Source organism: Rhipicephalus microplus, chromosome 8 (genome assembly GCF_043290135.1).
Source record: "Rhipicephalus microplus isolate Deutch F79 chromosome 8, USDA_Rmic, whole genome shotgun sequence".
In the NCBI taxonomy this organism is placed as follows: Eukaryota; Metazoa; Arthropoda; class Arachnida; order Ixodida; family Ixodidae; genus Rhipicephalus; species Rhipicephalus microplus.
Genome location: NC_134707.1, coordinates 65,874,922 through 65,894,117, shown reverse-complemented (window position 1 = coordinate 65,894,117; position 19,196 = coordinate 65,874,922). Strand labels below are relative to the sequence as shown.

Below are 19,196 nucleotides of genomic sequence, written 5' to 3'. Positions count from 1 at the left end.
GCTGACTGTCACTCCTACTTCTAAATTCACATATAAACCCAAAAAAGTGAATGGAGGGAAGGCCGCTGTGGTAGTTCACTGTTTAGAACATCGAACGCGTTATTCGAAGGTCGTAGGTTCGATTCCTCGTCACGGGTGGTTAATTTTTCATCCACTTTTCTTTCTTTTTATTAACATTGCATTGGTTCTAATAACTTCGCCTGTACATTCCTTGGAATTACTGTCTGTTAGATCTCAATAATATTGTAATAAAACACGGAAAAACGAGCCCTTGGTATACACATCCCTCCCTTATTTCATTGAACGAGGGTCTCGTAATTGCAGACTTGGTGTGTTTAGGTTGTATAGGAAGGACAAATAATCAGCTGCCCGCTCATAATCTGTTCACGTGCTACGTGACGCCAAACATGCGCATAGGAGTGTTTTCACACTTGTCGTTTGGCTTATAGATGGCGCTGACTGTCACTACCACTTCCGAATTCACATATAAACCCAAAAAACTGGATAGAGGGAAAGCCGCTGTTTTAGCTCGGTGGTTAGAGCATCGAATGCGTTATTCGAAGGTCGTATGTTCGATACCTGCTCACGGCTGGTTAATTTTTCATCAACTTTTCTTTCTTCTTATTTACATTTCATTGGTTTTAATAACTTCCTCTGTACATTCCTTGGCATTACTGTCTGTTAGATCTCAATAATATTGTGTTAAAACACGGAAAAACGAGCCCTTAGGGATACACTTCTCTCCTTTATTTTATTGAACGAGGGTCTCGTAATGGCAGACTTGGTGTGTTTAAGTTGTATAAGAGGGACAATTAATCAGCTGCCCGCTAATAATAAGTTCACGTGCTACGTCACGCCAAACATGCGCATAAGAGTGTTTTCACACTTGTCGTTTGGCGTATAGATGGCGCTGCCTGTCACTGCCACTTCTGAATTCTCATATAAACCCAAAAAAGTGGATGGAGGGAAAGCCGCTGTGGTAGTTCAGTGGTTAGAGCATCGAACGCGCTATTCGAAGGTCGTAGGTTCGATTCTTGCTCACGGCTGGTTATTTTTTCATCCACTTTTCTTCATTCTTATTTGCATTCCATTGGTTCTATTTACTTCCCCTGTACATTCCTTGGCATTACTGACTGTTAGATCTCTGTAATATTGTGTTAAAACACGGAAAAACGAGCCCTTAGGTATACACTTCTTTCCCTTATTTCATTGAACGAGGGTCTCGTAATGGCAGACTTGGTGTGTTTAGGTTGTATAAGAGGGACAATTAATCAGCTGCCCGCTCATAATAGGTTCACGTGCTACGTAACGCCAAATATGCGCATAAGAGTGTTTTCACACTTGTCGTTTGGCCTATAGATGGCGCTGACTGTCACTCCTACTTCTAAATTGACATATAAACCCAAAAAATTGGATGGAGGGAAGACCGCTGTGGTAGCTCAGTGGTTAGAACATCGAACGAGTTATTCGAAGGTCTTAGGTTCGATTCCTGCTCACGGGTGGTTATTTTTTCATACACTTATCTTTCTTCTTATTTACATTCCATTGGTTCTAATAACTTTCCCTGTACATTTCTTGGCATTACTGTCTGTTAGATCTCATTATTATTGTGTTAAAACACGGAAAAACGAGCCCTTAGGTATACACTTCTTTCCCTTATTTCACTGAACGAGGGTCTCGTAATGGCAGACATGGTGTGTTTAGGTTGTATAAGAAGGACAAATAATCAGCTGCCCGCTCATAATCTGTTCACGTGCTACGTGACGCCAAACATGCGCATAAGAGTATTTTCACACTTGTCGTTTGGCCTATAGATGGCGCTGACTGTCACTACCACTTCCGAATTCACATATAAACCCAAAAAACTCGATGGAGGGAAAGCCGCTGTTTTAGCTCGGTGGTTAGAGCATCGAATGCGTTATTCGAAGGTCGTATGTTCGATACCTGCTCACGGCTGGTTAATTTTTCATCAACTTTTCTTTCTTCTTATTTACATTTCATTGGTTCTAATAACTTCCTCTGTACATTCCTTGGCATTACTGTCTGTTAGATCTCAATAATATTGTGATAAAACACGGAAAAACGAGCCCTTAGGGATACACTTCTCTCCTTTATTTCATTGAACGAGGGTCTCGTAAAGGCAGACTTGGTGTGTTTAAGTTGTATAAGAAGGACAATTAATCAGCTGCCCACTAATAATAAGTTGACGTGCTACGTCACGCCAAACATGCGCATAAGAGTGTTTTCACGCTTGTCGTTTGGCCTATAGATGGCGCTGCCTGTCACTGCCACTTCTGAATTCACATATAAACCCAAAAAAGTGGATGGAGGGAAGGCCGCTGTGGTAGCTCAGTGGTTAGAGCATTTAACGCGTTATTCGAAGGTCGTAGGTTCGATTCCTGCTCACGGCTGGTTATTTTTTCAACCACTTTTCTTTCTTCTTATTTACAATCCATTGGTTCTATTACCTTCCCCTGTACATTCCTTGGCATTACAATCTGTTAGATCTCATTATCATTGTGTTAAAACCACCCCGCCGCGGTGGTCTAGTGGCTATGGTACTCGGCTGCTGACCCGCAGGGCGCGGGTTGGAATCCCGGCTGCGGCGGCTGCATTTCCGATGGAGGTGGAAATGTTGTCAGCCCGTGTGCTCATATTTGGGTGCACGTTAAAGAACCCCAGGTGGTCTAAATTTCCGGAGCCCTCTACTATGGCGTCTCTAATAATCATATAGTGGTTTTCAGACGTTAAACCCACATATCATCATACTGTGTTAAAACACGGAAGATCGAGCTTTTAGGTATACACTTCTTTCTCTTATTTCATTGAACGAGGGTCTCGTAATGGCAGACTTGGTGTGTTTAGGTTGTATAAGAGGGACAATTATTCAGCTGCCCGCTCGTATTAGGTTCACGTGCTACGTGACGCCAGACATTCGCATAAGAGTAATTTCACACTTGTCGTTTGGCTTATAGATGGCGCTGACTGTCACTCCTACTTCTAAATTCACATATAAACCCAAAAAAGTGGATGGCGGGAAAGCCGCTGTGGTAGCTCAGTAGTTAGAACATCGAACGCGTCATTCGAAGGTTGAAGGTTCGATTCCTCCTCACGGGTGGTTAATTTTTCATCCGCTTTTCTTTCTTCTTATTTACATTCCATTGGTTCTAATAACTTCTCCTGTACATTCCTTGGCATTACTGACTGTTAGATCTCTGTAATATTGTGTTAAAACACGGAAAAACGAGCCCTTAGGTATACACTTCTTTCCCTTATTTCATTGAACGAGGGTCTCGTAATGGCAGACTTGGTGTGTTTAGGTTGTATAAGAGGGACACTTAATCAGCTGCACGCTCATAATAGGTTCACGTGCTACGTAACGCCAAATATGCGCATAAGAGTGTTTTCACACTTGTCGTTTGGCCTATAGATGGCGCTGACTGTCACTCCTACTTCTAAATTGACATATAAACCCAAAAAATTGGATGGAGGGAAGACCGCTGTGGTAGCTCAGTGGTTAGAACATCGAACGAGTTATTCGAAGGTCTTAGGTTCGATTCCTGCTCACGGGTGGTTATTTTTTCATACACTTATCTTTCTTCTTATTTACATTCCATTGGTTCTAATAACTTTCCCTGTACATTTCTTGGCATTACTGTCTGTTGGATCTCATTATTATTGTGTTAAAACACGGAAAAACGAGCCCTTAGGTATACACTTCTTTCCCTTATTTCACTGAACGAGGGTCTCGTAATGGCAGACATGGTGTGTTTAGGTTGTATAAGAAGGACAAATAATCAGCTGCCCGCTCATAATCTGTTCACGTGCTACGTGACGCCAAACATGCGCATAAGAGTATTTTCACACTTGTCGTTTGGCCTATAGATGGCGCTGACTGTCACTACCACTTCCGAATTCACATATAAACCCAAAAAACTCGATGGAGGGAAAGCCGCTGTTTTAGCTCGGTGGTTAGAGCATCGAATGCGTTATTCGAAGGTCGTATGTTCGATACCTGCTCACGGCTGGTTAATTTTTCATCAACTTTTCTTTCTTCTTATTTACATTTCATTGGTTCTAATAACTTCCTCTGTACATTCCTTGGCATTACTGTCTGTTAGATCTCAATAATATTGTGATAAAACACGGAAAAACGAGCCCTTAGGGATACACTTCTCTCCTTTATTTCATTGAACGAGGGTCTCGTAAAGGCAGACTTGGTGTGTTTAAGTTGTATAAGAAGGACAATTAATCAGCTGCCCACTAATAATAAGTTGACGTTCTACGTCACGCCAAACATGCGCATAAGAGTGTTTTCACGCTTGTCGTTTGGCCTATAGATGGCGCTGCCTGTCACTGCCACTTCTGAATTCACATATAAACCCAAAAAAGTGGATGGAGGGAAGGCCGCTGTGGTAGCTCAGTGGTTAGAGCATTTAACGCGTTATTCGAAGGTCGTAGGTTCGATTCCTGCTCACGGCTGGTTATTTTTTCAACCACTTTTCTTTCTTCTTATTTACAATCCATTGGTTCTATTACCTTCCCCTGTACATTCCTTGGCATTACAATCTGTTAGATCTCATTATCATTGTGTTAAAACCACCCCGCCGCGGTGGTCTAGTGGCTATGGTACTCGGCTGCTGACCCGCAGGGCGCGGGTTGGAATCCCGGCTGCGGCGGCTGCATTTCCGATGGAGGTGGAAATGTTGTCAGCCCGTGTGCTCATATTTGGGTGCACGTTAAAGAACCCCAGGTGGTCTAAATTTCCGGAGCCCTCGACTATGGCGTCTCTAATAATCATATAGTGGTTTTCAGACGTTAAACCCACATATCATCATACTGTGTTAAAACACGGAAGATCGAGCTTTTAGGTATACACTTCTTTCTCTTATTTCATTGAACGAGGGTCTCGTAATGGCAGACTTGGTGTGTTTAGGTTGTATAAGAGGGACAATTATTCAGCTGCCCGCTCGTATTAGGTTCACGTGCTACGTGACGCCAGACATTCGCATAAGAGTAATTTCACACTTGTCGTTTGGCTTATAGATGGCGCTGACTGTCACTCCTACTTCTAAATTCACATATAAACCCAAAAAAGTGGATGGCGGGAAAGCCGCTGTGGTAGCTCAGTAGTTAGAACATCGAACGCGTCATTCGAAGGTTGAAGGTTCGATTCATCCTCACGGGTGGTTAATTTTTCATCCGCTTTTCTTTCTTCTTATTTACATTCCATTGGTTCTAATAACTTCTCCTGTACATTCCTTGGCATTACTGTCTGTTAGATCTCATTAATATTGTAATAAAACACGGAAAGACGAGCCCTTAGGTATACACTTCTCTCCCTTATTTCATTGTACGAGGGTCTCGTAATGGCAGACTTGGTGTGTTTAGGTTGTATAAGAGGGACAATTAATCAGCTGCCCGCTCATAATAGGTTCACGTGCTACGTAACGCCAAATATGCGCATAAGAGTGTTTTCACACTTGTCGTCTGGCCTATAGATGGCGCTGACTGTTACTCCTACTTCTAAATTCAAATATAAACCCAAAAAAGTGAATGGAGGGAAGGCCGCTGTGGTAGCTCAGTAGTTAGAACATCGAACGCGTTATTCGAAGGTCGAAGGTTCGATTCCTCCTCATGGGTAGTTAATTTTTCATCCGCTTTTCTTTCTTCTTATTTACATTCCATTGGTTCTAATAACTTCCCCTGTACATTCCTTGGCATTACTGTCTGTTAGATCTCATTAATATTGTAATAAAACACGGAAAAACGAGCCCTTAGGGATACACTTCTTTCCCTTATTTCATTGAACGAGGGTCTCGTAATGGCAGACTTGGTGTGTTTAGGTTGTATAAGAAGGACAATTAATCGCCTGCCCGCTCATAATATGATCACGTGCTACGTGACGCCAAACATGCGCATAAGAGCGTTTTCACACTTGACGTTTGGCTTATAGATGGCGCTGACTGTCACTCCTACTTCTAAATTCACATATAAAACCAAAAAAGTGGATGCGGGAAAGCCGCTGTGGTAGCTCAGTAGTTAGAACATCGAACGCGTTATTCGAAGGTCGAAGGTTCGATTCCTCCTCACGGGTGGTTAATTTTTCATCCACTTTTCTTTCTTCTTATATACATTACATTGGTTCTAATAACTTCCCCTGTACATTCCTTGGCATTACTGTCTGTTAGATCTCAATATTATTGTAATAAAACACGGAAAGACGAGCCCTTAGGTATACACTTCTCTCCCTTATTTCATTGAACGAGTGTCTCGTAATGGCAGACTTGGTGTGTTTAGGTTGTATAAGAGGGACAAATAATCAGCTGCCCGCTCATAATAAGTTCACGTGCTACGTGACGCCAAACATGCGCATAAGAGTGTTTTCACACTTGTCGTTAGGCCTATAGATGGCGCTGACTGTCACTCCTACTTCTAAATTCACATATAAACCCAAAAAAGTGAATGGAGGGAAGGCCGCTGTGGTAGTTCAGTGTTTAGAACATCGAACGCGTTATTCGAAGGTCGTAGGTTCGATTCCTCGTCACGGGTGGTTAATTTTTCATCCACTTTTCTTTCTTATTATTAACATTGCATTGGTTCTAATAACTTCGCCTGTACATTCCTTGGAATTACTGTCTGTTAGATCTCAATAATATTGTAATAAAACACGGAAAAACGAGCCCTTGGTATACACATCCCTCCCTTATTTCATTGAACGAGGGTCTCGTAATTGCAGACTTGGTGTGTTTAGGTTGTATAGGAAGGACAAATAATCAGCTGCCCGCTCATAATCTGTTCACGTGCTACGTGACGCCAAACATGCGCATAGGAGTGTTTTCACACTTGTCGTTTGGCTTATAGATGGCGCTGACTGTCACTACCACTTCCGAATTCACATATAAACCCAAAAAACTGGATAGAGGGAAAGCCGCTGTTTTAGCTCGGTGGTTAGAGCATCGAATGCGTTATTCGAAGGTCGTATGTTCGATACCTGCTCACGGCTGGTTAATTTTTCATCAACTTTTCTTTCTTCTTATTTACATTTCATTGGTTTTAATAACTTCCTCTGTACATTCCTTGGCATTACTGTCTGTTAGATCTCAATAATATTGTGTTAAAACACGGAAAAACGAGCCCTTAGGGATACACTTCTCTCCTTTATTTTATTGAACGAGGGTCTCGTAATGGCAGACTTGGTGTGTTTAAGTTGTATAAGAGGGACAATTAATCAGCTGCCCGCTAATAATAAGTTCACGTGCTACGTCACGCCAAACATGCGCATAAGAGTGTTTTCACACTTGTCGTCTGGCCTATAGATGGCGCTGACTGTTACTCCTACTTCTAAATTCAAATATAAACCCAAAAAAGTGAATGGAGGGAAGGCCGCTGTGGTAGCTCAGTAGTTAGAACATCGAACGCGTTATTCGAAGGTCGAAGGTTCGATTCCTCCTCATGGGTGGTTAATTTTTCATCCGCTTTTCTTTCTTCTTATTTGCATTCCATTGGTTCTAATAACTTCCCCTGTACATTCCTTGGCATTACTGACTGTTAGATCTCTGTAATATTGTGTTAAAACACGGAAAAACGAGCCCTTAGCTATACACTTCTTTCCCTTATTTCATTGAACGAGAGTCTCGTAACAGCAGACTTGGTGTGTTTAGGTTGTATAAAAGGGACAATAAATCAGCTGCCCGCTCATAATAAGTTCACGAGCTACGTCACGCCAAACATGCGCATAAGAGTCTTTTCACACTTGTCGTCTGACTTATAGATGGCGCTGACTGTTACTCCTACTTCTAAATTCACATTTAAACCCAAAAAAGTGAATGGAGGGAAGGCCGCTGTGGTAGCTCAGTAGTTAGAACATCGAACGCGTTATTCGAAGGTTGAAGGTTCAATTCCTCCTCACGGATGGTTAATTTTTCATCCGCTTTTCTTTCTTCTTATTTACATTCCATTGGTTCTAATAACTTCCCCTGTACATTCCTTGGCATTACTGTCTGTTAGATCTCATTAATATTGTAATAAAACACGGAAAATCGAGCTTTTAGGTACACACTTTTTTCTCTTATTTCATTGAACGAGGGTCTCGTAATGGCAGACTTGGTGTGTTTAGGTTGTATAAGAGGGACAATTAATCAGCTGCCCACTCGTAATAGGTTCACGTGCTACGTGACGCCAGACATTCGCATAAGAGTGTTTTCACACTTGTCGTTTGGCTTATAGATGGCGCTGACCTTCACTCCTACTTCTAAATTCACATATAAACCCAAAAAACTCGATGGAGGGAAAGCCGCTGTTTTAGCTTGGTGGTTAGAGCATCGAATGCGTTATTCGAAGGTCGTATGTTCGATACCTGCTCACGGCTGGTTAATTTTTCATCAACTTTTCTTTCTTCTTATTTACATTTCATTGGTTCTAATAACTTCCTCTGTACATTCCTTGGCATTACTGTCTGTTAGATCTCAATAATATTGTGATAAAACACGGAAAAACGAGCCCTTAGGTATACACTTCTTTCTCTTATTTCATTGAACGAGGGTCTCGTAATGGCAGACTTGGTGTGTTTAGGTTGTGTAAGAGGGACAATTAATCAGCTGCCCGCTCGTAATAGGTTCACGTGCTACGTGACGCCAAAATTTCGCATAAGAGTGTTTTCACACTTGTCGTTTGGCTTATAGATGGCGCTGACTGTCACTCTTACTTCTAAATTCACATATAAACCCAAAAAAGTGGATGGCGGGAAAGCCGCTGTGGTAGTTCAGTGGTTAGAGCATCGAACGCGCTATTCGAAGGTCGTAGGTTCGATTCCTGCTCACGGCTGGTTATTTTTTCATCCACTTTTCTTCATTCTTATTTGCATTCCATTGGTTCTATTAACTTCCCCTGTACATTCCTTGGCATTACTGACTGTTAGATCTCTGTAATATTGTGTTAAAACACGGAAAAACGAGCCCTTAGGTATACACTTCTTTCCCTTATTTCACTGAACGAGGGTCTCGTAATGGCAGACATGGTGTGTTTAGGTTGTATAAGAAGGACAAATAATCAGCTGCCCGCTCATAATCTGTTCACGTGCTACGTGACGCCAAACATGCGCATAAGAGTATTTTCACACTTGTCGTTTGGCCTATAGATGGCGCTGACTGTCACTACCACTTCCGAATTCACATATAAACCCAAAAAACTCGATGGAGGGAAAGCCGCTGTTTTAGCTCGGTGGTTAGAGCATCGAATGCGTTATTCGAAGGTCGTATGTTCGATACCTGCTCACGGCTGGTTAATTTTTCATCAACTTTTCTTTCTTCTTATTTACATTTCATTGGTTCTAATAACTTCCTCTGTACATTCCTTGGCATTACTGTCTGTTAGATCTCAATAATATTGTGATAAAACACGGAAAAACGAGCCCTTAGGGATACACTTCTCTCCTTTATTTCATTGAACGAGGGTCTCGTAAAGGCAGACTTGGTGTGTTTAAGTTGTATAAGAAGGACAATTAATCAGCTGCCCGCTAATAATAAGTTGACGTGCTACGTCACGCCAAACATGCGCATAAGAGTGTTTTCACGCTTGTTGTTTGGCCTATAGATGGCGCTGCCTGTCACTGCCACTTCTGAATTCACATATAAACCCAAAAAAGTGGATGGAGGGAAGGCCGCTGTGGTAGCTCAGTGGTTAGAGCATTTAACGCGTTATTCGAAGGTCGTAGGTTCGATTCCTGCTCACGGCTGGTTATTTTTTCAACCACTTTTCTTTCTTCTTATTTACAATCCATTGGTTCTATTACCTTCCCCTGTACATTCCTTGGCATTACAATCTGTTAGATCTCATTATCATTGTGTTAAAACCACCCCGCCGTGGTGGTCTAGTGGCTATGGTACTCGGCTGCTGACCCGCAGGGCGCGGGTTGGAATCCCGGCTGCGGCGGCTGCATTTCCGATGGAGGTGGAAATGTTGTCAGCCCGTGTGCTCATATTTGGGTGCACGTTAAAGAACCCCAGGTGGTCTAAATTTCCGGAGCCCTCTACTATGGCGTCTCTAATAATCATATAGTGGTTTTCAGACGTTAAACCCACATATCATCATACTGTGTTAAAACACGGAAGATCGAGCTTTTAGGTATACTCTTCTTTCTCTTATTTCATTGAACGAGGGTCTCGTAATGGCAGACTTGGTGTGTTTAGGTTGTATAAGAGGGACAATTATTCAGCTGCCCGCTCGTATTAGGTTCACGTGCTACGTGACGCCAGACATTCGCATAAGAGTGTTTTCACACTTGTCGTTTGGCTTATAGATGGCGCTGACTGTCACTCCTACTTCTAAATTCACATATAAACCCAAAAAAGTGGATGGCGGGAAAGCCGCTGTGGTAGCTCAGTAGTTAGAACATCGAACGCGTCATTCGAAGGTTGAAGGTTCGATTCCTCCTCACGGGTGGTTAATTTTTCATCCGCTTTTCTTTCTTCTTATTTACATTCCATTGGTTCTAATAACTTCTCCTGTACATTCCTTGGCATTACTGTCTGTTAGATCTCATTAATATTGTAATAAAACACGGAAAGACGAGCCCTTAGGTATACACTTCTCTCCCTTATTTCATTGAACGAGGGTCTCGTAATGGCAGACTTGGTGTGTTTAGGTTGTATAAGAGGGACAATTAATCAGCTGCCCGCTCATAATAGGTTCACGTGCTACGTAACGCCAAATATGCGCATAAGAGTGTTTTCACACTTGTCGTCTGGCCTATAGATGGCGCTGACTGTTACTCCTACTTCTAAATTCAAATATAAACCCAAAAAAGTGAATGGAGGGAAGGCCGCTGTGGTAGCTCAGTAGTTAGAACATCGAACGCGTTATTCGAAGGTCGAAGGTTCGATTCCTCCTCATGGGTAGTTAATTTTTCATCCGCTTTTCTTTCTTCTTATTTACATTCCATTGGTTCTAATAACTTCCCCTGTACATTCCTTGGCATTACTGTCTGTTAGATCTCATTAATATTGTAATAAAACACGGAAAAACGAGCCCTTAGGGATACACTTCTCTCCTTTATTTCATTGAACGAGGGTCTCGTAATGGCAGACTTGGTGTGTTTAAGTTGTATAAGAGGGACAATTAATCAGCTGCCCGCTAATAATAAGTTCACGTGCTACGTCACGCCAAACATGCGCATAAGAGTGTTTTCACACTTGTCGTTTGGCGTATAGATGGCGCTGCCTGTCACTGCCACTTCTGAATTCACATATAAACCCAAAAAAGTGGATGGAGGGAAGGCCGCTGTGGTAGCTCAGTGGTTAGAGCATTTAACGCGTTATTCGAAGGTCGTAGGTTCGATTCCTGCTCACGGCTGGTTATTTTTTCAACCACTTTTCTTTCTTCTTATTTACAATCCATTGGTTCTATTACCTTCCCCTGTACATTCCTTGGCATTACTATCTGTTAGATCTCATTATCATTGTGTTAAAACCACCCCGTCGCGGTGGTCTAGTGGCTATGGTACTCGGCTGCTGACCCGCAGGGCGCGGGTTCGAATCCCGGCTGCGGCGGCTGCATTTCCGATGGAGGTGGAAATGTTGTAGGCCCGTGTGCTCATATTTGGGTGCACGTTAAAGAACCCCAGGTGGTATAAACTTCCGGAGCCCTCTACTATGGCGTCTCTAATAATCATATAGTGGTTTTGAGACGTTAAACCCACATATCATCATACTGTGTTAAAACACGGAAAATCGAGCTTTTAGGTATACACTTCTTTCTCTTATTTCATTGAACGAGGGTCTCGTAATGGCAGACTTGGTGTGTTTAGGTTGTGTAAGAGGGACAATTAATCAGCTGCCCGCTCGTAATAGGTTCACGTGCTACGTGACGCCAAAATTTCGCATAAGAGTGTTTTCACACTTGTCGTTTGGCTTATAGATGGCGCTGACTGTCACTCTTACTTCTAAATTCACATATAAACCCAAAAAAGTGGATGGCGGGAAAGCCGCTGTGGTAGTTCAGTGGTTAGAGCATCGAACGCGCTATTCGAAGGTCGTAGGTTCGATTCCTGCTCACGGCTGGTTATTTTTTCATCCACTTTTCTTCATTCTTATTTGCATTCCATTGGTTCTATTACCTTCCCCTGTACATTCCTTGGCATTACTGACTGTTAGATCTCTGTAATATTGTGTTAAAACACGGAAAAACGAGCCCTTAGGTATACACTTCTTTCCCTTATTTCATTGAACGAGGGTCTCGTAATGGCAGACTTGGTGTGTTTAGGTTGTATAAGAGGGACAATTAATCAGCTGCCCGCTCATAATTGGTTCACGTGCTACGTAACGCCAAACATGCGCATAAGAGTGTTTTCACACTTGTCGTTTGGCCTATAGATGGCGCTGACTGTCACTCCTACTTCTAAATTCAGATATAAACCCAAAAAATTGGATGGAGGGAAGGCCGCTGTGGTAGCTCAGTGGTTAGAACATCGAACGAGTTATTCGAAGGTCTTAGGTTTGATTCCTTCTCACGGGTGGTTATTTTTTCATATACTTATCTTTCTTCTTATTTACATTCCATTGGTTCTAATAACTTTCCCTGTACATTTCTTGGCATTACTGTCTGTTAGATCTCATTATTATTGTGTTAAAACACGGAAAAACGAGCCCTTAGGTATACACTTCTTTCCCTTATTTTACTGAACGAGGGTCTCGTAATGGCAGACTTGGTGTGTTTAGGTTGTATAAGAAGGACAAATAATCAGCTGCCCGCTCATAATCTGTTCACGTGCTACGTGACGCCAAACATGCGCATAAGAGTATTTTCACACTTGTCGTTTGGCCTATAGATGGCGCTGAGTGTCACTACCACTTCCGAATTCACATATAAACCCAAAAAACAGGATGGAGGGAAAGCCGCTGTTTTAGCTCGGTGGTTAGAGCATCGAATGCGTTATTCGAAGGTCGTATGTTCGATACCTGCTCACGGCTGGTTAATTTTTCATCAACTTTTCTTTCTTCTTATTTACATTTCATTGGTTCTAATAACTTCCTCTGTACATTCCTTGGCATTACTGTCTGTTAGATCTCAATAATATTGTGATAAAACACGGAAAAACCAGCCCTTAGGGATACACTTCTCTCCTTTATTTCGTTGAACGAGGGTCTCGTAATGGCAGACTTGGTGTGTTTAAGTTGTATAAGAGGGACAATTAATCAGCTGCCCGCTAATGATAGGTTGACGTGCTACGTCACGCCAAACATGCGCATAAGAGTGTTTTCACACTTGTCGTTTGGCCTATAGATGGCGCTGCCTGTCACTGCCACTTCTGAATTCACATATAAACCCAAAAAAGTGGATGGAGGGAAGGCCGCTGTGGTAGCTCAGTGGTTAGAGCATTTAACGCGTTATTCGATGGTCGTAGGTTCGATTCCTGCTCACGGCTGGTTATTTTTTCAACCACTTTTCTTTCTTCTTATTTACAATCCATTGGTTCTATTACCTTCCCCTGTACATTCCTTGGCATTACTATCTGTTAGATCTCATTATCATTGTGTTAAAACCACCCCGCCGTGGTGGTCTAGTGGCTATGGTACTCGGCTGCTGACCCGCAGGGCGCGGGTTCAAATCCCGGCTGCGGCGGCTGCATTTCCGATGGAGGTGGAAATGTTGTCGGCCCGTGTGCTCATATTTGGGTGCACGTTAAAGAACCCCAGGTGGTCTAAATTTCCGGAGCCCTCTACTATGTCGTCTCTAATAATCATAAAGTGGTTTTGAGACGTTAAACCCACATATCCTCATACTGTGTTAAAACACGGAAAATCGAGCTCTTAGGTATACACTTCTTTCTCTTATTTCATTGAACGAGGGTCTCGTAATGGCAGACTTGGTGTGTTTAGGTTGTATAAGAGGGACAATTATTCAGCTGCCCGCTCGTAATAGGTTCACGTGCTACGTGACGCCAGACATTCGCATAAGAGTGTTTTCACACTTGTCGTTTGGCTTATAGATGGCGCTGACTGTCACTCCTACTTCTAAATTCACATATAAACCCAAAAAAGTGGATGGCGAGAAAGCCGCTGTGGTAGCTCAGTAGTTAGAACATCGAACGCGTTATTCGAAGGTCGAAGGTTCGATTCCTCCTCAAGGGTGGTTAATTTTTCATCCGCTTTTCTTTCTTCCTATTTACATTCCATTGGTTCAAATAACTTCCCCTGTACATTCCTTGGCATTACTGTCTGTTAGATCTCATTAATATTGTAATAAAACACGGAAAGACGCGCCCTTAGGTATACACTTCTCTCCCTTATTTCATTGAACAAGGGTCTCGTAATGGCAGACTTGATGTGTTTAGGTTGTATAAGAGGGACAATTAATCAGCTGCCCGCTCATAATTGGTTCACGTGCTACGTAACGCCAAACATGCGTATAAGAGTGTTTTCACACTTGTCGTTTGGCCTATAGATGGCGCTGACTGTCACTCCTACTTCTAAATTCACATATAAACCCAAAAAATTGGATGGAGGGAAGGCCGCTGTGGTAGCTCAGTGGTTAGAACATCGAACGAGTGATTCGAAGGTCTTAGGTTCGATTCCTGCTCACGGGTGGTTATTTTTTCATATACTTATCTTTCTTCTTATTTACATTCCATTGGTTCTAATAACTTTCCCTGTACATTTCTTGGCATTACTGTCTGTTAGATCTCATTATTATTGTGTTAAAACACGGAAAAACGAGCCCTTAGGTATACACTTCTTTCCCTTATTTCACTGAACGAGGGTCTCGTAATGTCAGACTTGGTGTGTTTAGGTTGTATAAGAAGAACAAATAATCAGCTGCCCGCTCATAATCTGTTCACGTGCTACGTGACGCCAAACATGCGCATAAGAGTATTTTCACACTTGTCGTTTGGCCTATAGATGGCGCTGACTGTCACTACCAGTTCCGAATTCACATATAAACCCAAAAAACTGGATGGAGGGAAAGCCGCTGTTTTAGCTCGGTGGTTAGAGCATCGAATGCGTTATTCGAAGGTCGTATGTTCGATACCTGCTCACGGCTGGTTAATTTTTCATCAACTTTTCTTTCTTCTTATTTACATTTCATTGGTTCTAATAACTTCCTCTGTACATTCCTTGGCATTACTGTCTGTTAGATCTCAATAATATTGTGATAAAACACGGAAAAACGAGCCCTTAGGGATACACTTCTCTCCTTTATTTCATTGAACGAGGGTCTCGTAATGGCAGACTTGGTGTGTTTAAGTTGTATAAGAGGGACAATTAATCAGCTGCCCGCTAATAATAAGTTGACGTGATACGTCACGCCAAACATGCGCATAAGAGTGTTTTCACACTTGTCGTTTGGCCTATAGATGGCGCTGCCTGTCACTGCCACTTCTGAATTCACATATAAACCCAAAAAAGTGGATGGAGGGAAGGCCGCTGTGGTAGCTCAGTGGTTAGAGCATTTAACGCGTTATTCGAAGGTCGTAGGTTCGATTCCTGCTCACGGCTGGTTATTTATTCAACCACTTTTCTTTCTTCTTATTTACAATCCATTGGTTCTATTACCTTCCCCTGTACATTCCTTGGCATTACTATCTGTTAGATCTCATTATCATTGTGTTAAAACCACCCCGCCGCGGTGGTCTAGTGGCTATGGTACTCGGCTGCTGACCCGCAGGGCGCGGGTTCGAATCCCGGCTGCGGTGGTTGCATTTCCGATGGAGGTGGAAATGTTGTCGGCCCGTGTGCTCATATTTGGGTGCACGTTAAAGAACCCCAGGTGGTCTACATTTCCGGAGCCCTCTACTATGGCGTCTCTAATAATCATATAGTGGTTTTGAGATGTTAAACCCACATATCATCATACTGTGTTAAAACACGGAAAATCGAGCTTTTAGGTATACACTTCTTTCTCTTATTTCATTGAACGAGGGTCTCGTAATAGCAGACTTGGTGCGTTTAGGTTGTATAAGAGGGACAATTAATCAGCTGCCCGCTCGTAATAGGTTCACGTGCTACGTGACGCCAGACATTCGCATAAGAGTGTTTTCACACTTGTCGTTTTTCTTATTGATGGCGCTGACTGTCACTCCTACTTCTAAATTCACATATAAACCCAAAAAAGTGGATGGCGGTAAAGCCGCTGTGGTAGTTCAGTGGTTAGAGCATCGAACGCGCTATTCGAAGGTCGTAGGTTCGATTCCTGCTCACGGCTGGTTATTTTTTCATCCACTTTTCTTCATCCTTATTTGCATTCCATTGGTTCTAATAAATTCCCCTGTACATTCCTTGGCATTACTGACTGTTAGATCTCTGTAATATTGTGTTAAAACACGGAAAAACGAGCCCTTAGCTATACACTTCTTTCCCTTATTTCATTGAACGAGAGTCTCGTAACAGCAGACTTGGTGTGTTTAGGTTGTATAAAAGGGACAATTAATCAGCTGCCCGCTCATAATAAGTTCACGAGCTACGTCACGCCAAACATGCGCATAAGAGTCTTTTCACACTTGTCGTCTGGCATATAGATGGCGCTGACTGTTACTCCTACTTCTAAATTTACATTTAAACCAAAAAATGTGAATGGAGGGAAGGCCGCTGTGGTAGCTTAGTAGTTAGAACATCAAACGCGTTATTCGAAGGTTGAAGGTTCTATTCCTCCTCACGGGTGGTTAATTTTTCATCCGCTTTTCTTTCTTCTTATTCACATTCCATTGGTCCTAATAACTTCCCCTGTACATTCCTTGGCATTACTGTCTGTTAGATCTCATTAATATTGTAATAAAACACGGAAAGACGAGCCCTTAGGTATACACTTCTCTCCCTTATTTCATTGAACGAGGGCCTCGTAATGGCAGACTTGGTGTGTTTAGGTTCTATAAGAGGGACAATTAATCAGCTGCCTGCTCATAATAGGTTCACGTGCTACGTAACGCCAAATATGCGCATAAGAGTGTTTTCGCACTTGTCGTCTGGCTTATAGATGGCGCTGACTGTTACTCCTACTTCTAAATTCAAATATAAACCCAAAAAAGTGAATGGAGGGAAGGCCGCTGTGGTAGCTCAGTAGTTAGAACATCGAACGCGTTATTCGAAGGTCGAAGGTTCGATTCCTCCTCACGGGTGGTTAATTTTTCATCTGCTTTTCTTTCTTCTTATTTACATTCCATTGGTTCTAATAACTTCCCCTGTACATTCCTTGGCATTACTGTCTGTTAGATCTCATTATTATTGTGTTAAAACACGGAAAAACGAGCCCTTAGGTATACACTTCTTTCCCTTATTTCACTGAACGAGGGTCTCGTAATGGCAGACTTGGTGTGTTTAGGTTGTGTAAAAAGGACAAATAATCAGCTGCCCGCTCATAATCTGTTCACGTGCTACGTGACGCCAAACATGCGCATAAGAGTATTTTCACACTTGTCGTTTGGCCTATAGATGGCGCTGACTGTCACTACCACTTCCGAAATCACATATAAACCCAAAAAACTGGATGGAGGGAAAGCCGCTGTTTTAGCTCGGTGGTTAGAGCATCGAATGCGTTATTCGAAGGTCGTATGTTCGATACCTGCTCACGGCTGGTTAATTTTTCATCGACTTTTCTTTCTTCTTATTTACATTTCATTGGTTCTATTAACTTCCTCTGTACATTCCTTAGCATTACTGTCTGTTAGATCTCAATAATATTGTGATAAAACACGGAAAAACGAGCCCTCAGGGATACACTTCTCTCCTTTATTTCATTGAACGAGGGTCTCGTAATGGCAGACTTGGTGTGTTTAAGTTGTATAAGAGGGACAATTAATCAGCTGCCCGCTAATAATAAGTTGACGTGCTACGTCACGCCAAACATGCGCATAAGAGTGTTTTCAGACTTGTCGTTTGGCCTATAGATGGCGCTGCCTGTCACTGCCATTTCTGAATTCACATATAAACCCAAAAAAGTGGATGGAGGGAAGGCCGCTGTGGTAGCTCAGTGGCTAGAGCATTTAACGCGTTATTCGAAGGTCGTAGGTTCGATTCCTTCTCACGGCTGGTTATTTTTTCAACCACTTTTCTTTCTTCTTATTTACAATCCATTGGTTCTATTACCTTCCCCTGTACATTCCTTGGCATTACTATCTGTTAGATCTCATTATCATTGTGTTAAAACCACCCCGCCGCGGTGGTCTAGTGGCTATGGTACTCGGCTGCTGACCCGCAGGGCGCGGGTTCGAATCCCGGCTGCGGTGGCTGCATTTCCGATGGAGGTGGAAATGTTGTCGGCCCGTGTGCTCATATTTGGGTGCACGTTAAAAAACCCCAGGTGGTCTAAATTTCCGGAGCCCTCTACTATGGCGTCTCTAATAATCATATAGTGGTTTTGAGACGTTAAACCCACATATCATCATACTGTGTTAAAACACGGAAAATCGAGCTTTTAGGTATACACTGCTTTCTCTTATTTCATTGAACGAGGGTCTCGTAATAGCAGACTTGGTGCGTTTAGGTTGTATAAGAGGGACAATTAATCAGCTGCCCGCTCGTAATAGGTTCACGTGCTACGTGACGCCAGACATTCGCATAAGAGTGTTTTCACACTTGTCGTTTGGCTTATTGATGGCGCTGACTGTCACTCCTACTTCTAAATTCACTTATAAACCCAAAAAAGTGGATGGCGGGAAAGCCGCTGTGGTAGTTCAGTGGTTAGAGCATCGAACGCGCTATTCGAAGGTCGTAGGTTCGATTCCTGCTCACGGCTGGTTATTTTTTCATCCACTTTTCTTCATCCTTATTTGCATTCCATTGGTTCTAATAAATTCCCCTGTACATTCCTTGGCATTACTGACTGTTAGATCTCTGTAATATTGTGTTAAAACACGGAAAAACGAGCCCTTAGCTATACACTTCTTTCCCTTATTTCATTGAACGAGAGTCTCGTAACAGCAGACTTGGTGTGTTTAGGTTGTATAAAAGGGACAATTAATCAGCTGCCCGCTCATAATAAGTTCACGAGCTACGTCACGCCAAACATGCGCATAAGAGTCTTTTCACACTTGTCGTCTGGCATATAGATGGCGCTGACTGTTACTCCTACTTCTAAATTTACATTTAAACCAAAAAATGTGAATGGAGGGAAGGCCGCTGTGGTAGCTTAGTAGTTAGAACATCAAACGCGTTATTCGAAGGTTGAAGGTTCTATTCCTCCTCACGGGTGGTTAATTTTTCATC

The 19,196-nt window shown here is 42.5% G+C and overlaps 4 non-coding genes across 4 annotated transcripts; all 4 read left to right on the top strand.

The window, feature by feature from the left end:
• The first annotated feature begins 8,753 nt into the window (after positions 1–8,753).
• On the top strand, positions 8,754–8,826 carry TRNAA-CGC (transfer RNA alanine (anticodon CGC)). The gene has a single exon. It is a non-coding gene; the product is annotated as a tRNA-Ala (tRNA).
• A 3,159-nt stretch (positions 8,827–11,985) lies between these two features.
• On the top strand, positions 11,986–12,058 carry TRNAA-CGC (transfer RNA alanine (anticodon CGC)). Its single transcript has one exon. It is a non-coding gene; the product is annotated as a tRNA-Ala (tRNA).
• Positions 12,059–16,127: 4,069 nt separating this feature from the next.
• Positions 16,128–16,200, top strand: TRNAA-CGC (transfer RNA alanine (anticodon CGC)). The gene has a single exon. It is a non-coding gene; the product is annotated as a tRNA-Ala (tRNA).
• Positions 16,201–18,653: 2,453 nt separating this feature from the next.
• Positions 18,654–18,726, top strand: TRNAA-CGC (transfer RNA alanine (anticodon CGC)). Its single transcript has one exon. It is a non-coding gene; the product is annotated as a tRNA-Ala (tRNA).
• Positions 18,727–19,196: the final 470 nt, after the last annotated feature.